Raw genomic sequence first — 6000 nt, 5'->3', positions numbered from 1 at the left:
GTCACAAAATCATACATGCTTATTTGTAATCATGACAGTAAGATCCAACCCACCTTACCCTAATAAGATTTGTCTCACACCTGCAGTAAACCAGTATTAACAGTTTAGCAAAGGTATTCTTTTGAGGAGTCTGTTTATAATATCTGACATTATCTTTACTTAATCATGAACAATTTTCTAGCTAATTAAATATTCATTACATTATTTTAAATAGCTGTATAATACTTCACTCAGCATGTTAATCAGCCTTTTATTACTGGACACTTTAAAAACTCTTTCATATTTTTAATATCATAAACAACACTATAACAAACACATGGATTACTTCTTAAAGGAGTATATTTATTACCTGCTTTTACAATATTAAAAAATTAAAATAGAGAATTTATTATTCTTTTAAATATGCGAAAATCCTAGAAATGTATATGGTTGGTCCATACTCAATTATAGGTGAGAGAGAGAGAAAGAGAGGGAAGGGGGGATACAAAGGAGAGAGATGGGGCCGAAGGGAGGGAGGGAGGGAGGAGAAGAGCTTTTCATACATCAGGAAAAAAATCAACTATAACACTGATCAGCATAAAATTAGTATTTAAACTTTGGAACCTGAAACTTTCGCTGATATTTTCAAGTTCTGGGTATCTTAGTCCACTTGCTTTTCTTCATTCTGTTTATAAAATTTTAAATTTTTATTCATATGGCTAATACATTTAAAAGGGTAATATGTATTAACAAATGAGGCATAATTAACGAGGAAGTGTTCTGTCCCTCAGGTGTGTTACGTTAGAGAAAAAGGTTAAGAACTACAGATATAAATTGTTCATACCACAAGGAAGGATAATGTCAAATGTTAAAGTAAGGAAATGTTTACCACACACAAGAGGTCTGGCCCATTTTTAAACATGTATAAGAATTAGTTAGGAGAGGGGTGCCTGAGTGGCTTAGTCATTAGGCATCTGCTTTCAGATCCCAGGGTCCTGGGATCGAGCCCTACAATAGGTTCCCTGCTCAGCAGGGAAACCCTAACCTCTAACCCTAACTTCTCCCTCCGCCTGCAGCTCCCCTTGCTTGTGCTCTCTAGCTCTCTGTCAAATGAATAAATAAAATCTTAAACAAACAAACAAAAGAATTAGTTGGGAGAGAGTTGTGGTGGGTGAAATGGCATAAATAAAGGCAAAGAGAAAAAATGGATGGATCAAGACTAGTTCACTTGAAGAAAAGTGGAAAAACTTAAAGCCAGGGCAAGATCATGAAGCAAACTAAGGAGTTAAAATTTTATCCTATAAGCAAAAGTAGTGTTTTCGGAAGATTAAATTAGTGGGATATATACCATAATGAATGAAGCAATTACATGTAAAGAACTCCTCAGATAAGATGTTACAGAATGGGTAAGAAATAATGAATTACTTAATTATAGCAGCAATTCCAGAAACGAGGAGTCAAAGATGGCAGTGATTGTTTGGGTAAATGACAAACATGAGTAAGGTCACTGTCTCCTGGAGCCATTAGCATTGACAAGCTAAACTGATCAAGTGGAAAACTTCAAAGCCATGAGAGCACAATTTGTAAAAAACTGATCACCATGTACCTTTTAACCAACTGTTTATTTATTTATTTTTTAAAAAAGATTTTATTTATTTATTTGACAGAGAGTGATATCACAAGTAGGCAGAGAGGCAGGCAGAGAGAGAGAGAGAGAGAGAGAGAGAGAGGAGGAAGCAGGCTCCCTGCTGAGCAGAGAGCCCCATGCGGGGCTCGATCCCAGGACCCTGGGATCATGACCTGAGCCGAAGGCAGAGGCTTTAACCCACTGAGCCACCCAGGCGCCCCTTAACCAACTATTTAAACATTTTGTTTATATTCTAAATGGTGTCAGATGGAGGTTCTAATCTTGAGTCAGATTCGTAAATACTGTTCTACCTACAAAGGTCAAGTAGGCTGAAGGCCATACCATTGTCAAGGTTCTCTTAAAGAAGTATGAAAAATTAAATCTGTCGAGCAAGCTAAAAGCTTAAACAGCCATAAAATCTAGCCCCTATAAACTCTTCCATCCCATGAGCTATGAGTATCCCTCTTGTATATTTAATCATGGCCACCCAAAACTCCCTACTGTTCCTCGTACACAGCAAAAATCCTTCAGCCTCAAAATCTTTGTAGTTATTATTTCATCTGCCTGAAAGGCCCTTTTCTCAGATACCTAATGGTCTGCTCCTTATCATTTAAAAAATCTTTGTCTTACTAAGTATCATCTCTGTGAGGCATTTTCTGACCATAATATTTAAAAACATCTCTCTCCTGACTTCTAAACACCTTTACTTCATCCTTTTCCCCTCCCTAGCATTATTTTTCTACATATAACTTACCACCATTTGACACACCACATATAGTACCTATCCATTTTTTTTGTTCTATTACCTATGTCTCATTCTCAAGACTGTAAGCTCTATGAGGGTGGAAATTTGTTTCGTTCAGTGTGGATTCTCAGCATTTAAATAGAATTAATTTGTACCACTCTCTATATAACTGTTTCAAATCTATTTTTAATGCTCCCTGTCAAACACAGAATTTTCACACTGCCACAAAAGATATCCATGAAAGTATAAACAAATTAATATAAAAATCTGCGTTAACTATTTTAAAATTTAAAAATTCTCTTTAGAAATGATGTACTTAAACTTTCTTGACTTAAACTACAGAACAACAAATACCTTTCTTCTTCATTGCTTGTTTCATACTAAAATGGCATTTTTAAATGATGACAGGGAAACCTAAAAATACTATAATTTACTATCATATGCATTAAGTCCAAAAAAAGAAAAAAGTTTTAGTGACACTATAAGAACTTATAAACCTGAAATGCTATAAGCATTCCCAAAGATTATAAGATGATGAAATGTGGAAATAAGCAAACTCTGGGGTGATTCAGAATTTCTACTACTTTCTAAAAATTCTTTAATAGAATAACCCATGGTAGGTGGTTAAATTATAAAACAAAGATATAAAAAAATACCTTTAAATAATGTTAATCAGACTGAGTAACATTCTGTGTAAAAGTAGCTTTAAAGTTCTTCTTTCTCAGCATAATTTCTTAAAATCTACACCTACAGCATATGATAAATAGAAACAATAACACCATTTTCCAGGTAATTTATATTTCTTCAAAACACAAAAGTTCAATCACAAGAATACAATAAATATCATATTATTCAAAGTTCTACAGAATTAATGGGGACCTGTAATCATTAATATGCTAATTTAAGTATTTTACTCATAAAGACTGCATGAATTCCATGTATTAGTAATCAAGAAATAGACCCAAAAAAATTATAAATGTTGAATTTAATTTCAGTAATAATAAAGACAAAAAAAAGACAAAAAAAAAAGACAAAATAATAAAGACAACTCACTTGTCACCATGCCCAGTAACTTTAACATAAAAAGTTTAAACTTATTTATTTTGTCAACATTTTCTTCATTGTATATAGCTCAAAAAAAAAAAAGACATCAGAAATCTGTGAGATATATTTATAAACAAACAAAGCAAGAACATATACTCTCACATTTTTGGTGAGTTAGTTCTTCATTAAAGGAGGTCAAGTTAGTAATAAAACATAAATTGCAAGAAATCCTTTTACAGAGGTAAGAAAAAACAATTTTGGCTGGAAATGATGATGGTCTCATTTCTTCTCCTAGATATGCAACTACTATGTCTAAATACTTACTAGAGCCAAATCTATCTCAAAAAGTTTGGGACACTAATTTTTATCCATTTTGTTAATACTCAATGAGAAAATACACTTAGAATTAATTAAAACTTTTTCGATGAATAAGGGATAGTAATATCCACCTGCAAAAGGAAAAAAAATTGATTTAGAATGTCAACTTTGAAATAAATTATTAACTTAGAGACCACAGTTTAGGAAAGTTTAATCTTGCTAATCCAATTATGGCTAACCTGGGCATGTATCCATAATGATACTTAGTGGCTTACAAACAACATGTAATTCTGTAACAACCAAAAGGATATACAATCGATTAAAGAAAACCTTTGCAGTAGAGTATAGTTTAGTCTAAGGCCAAATTTTCACATCTACCATCACATATCCATGTGTGATCTTAAGAGATCTACATTTAAAAATGGAATGTAAACGGACTTATTCAACTAATAAAATATTATTCTTGCTACCTCCTGGATACTTGCCTGAATCCTCTAAGTTAGCTCCAAACTCAACCCATATTTCATGTAAGAGATTTTGGATGTTCAATATTGAAATTATATGGCATCAACTTAAAAGAAACTGAATGAAAAAAATGAGTTTTTTCCAAAGAAGATGGAAAAATGAATTTAATATACAACCATAGTTATTTTTCTTTGTAAAATAACCAAATTAAGGTCATTAAAGGGTATAACTTTTATTTTACTATTTGCACTTTATGTGCTCAAAATTATACAAGGATGGAAGTGTATTAACTCATACAAATAAAACTTCACAGTTCCGCTGAATTACCTAAAATGTGTGCTTCATTAGGTACTGACAGGCCATTTCCTCTTCTTTAGTAAGAGACTGGAAAGAAGCTGTATGCTGTTATGATAAATTTCAATTTAACAGTTTTTCTATAGTTTCTCACTTTGCCAATATTTCAATTTTTCTTTAATTCATTCTCAGGATTAAAACAAGAAAGTTTTCATTTAGTTGTAGTAGCCCCAAATGTTCCTTCCTCACATCTGGAGGATCTAAAGATTCACCTAGTGAATCTTTACTAGATTTACTAGAATCCTTACTGTAAAACCCAGGTTCTCTTTCTGTCATTTAGAAAGCAGATAAGACTAAATATAACTTTCTAAAATTAAGTCAAAATATACTTAGGAAAATAAAAACAGAAAAAGGAAATCTAATTCCTGAGTTCTGGAAAATATTGGACAAATTTTGTAATTTATTCAAATAAATATTTCTAAGCATTTAGATATTAAATCCTGGAATACTTTCAGTGGAATTAAAAATTATCATTTATTTGTTACAGTCTTTCATAAAATAGTTGATATAAAATAAAGGAAAACAGGTTAAAAGGTTGATGATAATTTTTCAAAGCACCAAGGCAATACTTATTTCCATGTAAATGCTGGCATTTAATTCTAGCATTTAATTCCACATATATGGTATGCTGCTTCCTTATTTGGGGTAAAAAAATTTTGCAGGGGAAATGCTGTTCTTAAAAATGAATGCTTCATCTTATATACTTTCTTTACCTTCAAATTAGAATTTAAACAGAAGATCCTCAAATACAATTCCTTAAATTACATCTGAAATACTTTTAGAGTTTCTAAAAGAGACAATAATTGGAAATGATGCGTTAAGAACTGCTTTCATTTTATAGATTTTCTGCTTGGTTACAGTTGAAAAGGTTAGGATACTCCTTGTAGAAAAGAAGACCAGAAGTGTGTATATTACACAAACACGCCTATCTTATCCTGAACATTAATTTTTAATTTAATGATGTAATAAAACTTAATAAAGTAACAAAGTAAGAAAAAGAAGGTAAAGAAAATATTTTCCTGGGGCGCTTGGGTGGCTCAGTTGATTAAACGGCTGGCTGCCTCTGGCTCAGGTCATGATCTCAGGGTCCTGGGACACAGCCCTGCATATGCTCCTTCAGTGTGGAGTCTGCTTCTCCCTTTCCCTCTGATCCTCCTCCCTGCTTGTACTCTCTCTCTCAAATAAATAAAATCTTAAAAAACAAAAAAAAAAAAAAAAAGAAAAAATTTTCCTTCAAATCTTAAGTTAAAAATTTTGACTACAGATGTGTCTGCATCTGTAAAATAACAATATAATAATTTTTACTTTTACTCTGAAGTTAAATATTGGATATAAAAAAAACAAATAAGGACTTCAAATTTTCAACTTGTCAAAAATCTTCAGCCTAAGAATTCAGAAAAATTTACTAAAAAGGAGGAAAAAATATCATAGTATAAAGTTAGAAGGCATAGGATTAAGAGCATAATCT

Source organism: Meles meles, chromosome 14, assembly GCF_922984935.1.
Source record: "Meles meles chromosome 14, mMelMel3.1 paternal haplotype, whole genome shotgun sequence".
Lineage (NCBI taxonomy): Eukaryota > Metazoa > Chordata > Mammalia > Carnivora > Mustelidae > Meles > Meles meles.
The sequence above is the reverse complement of the archived record's forward strand: the minus strand, read 5'-3'. Positions refer to the sequence as shown.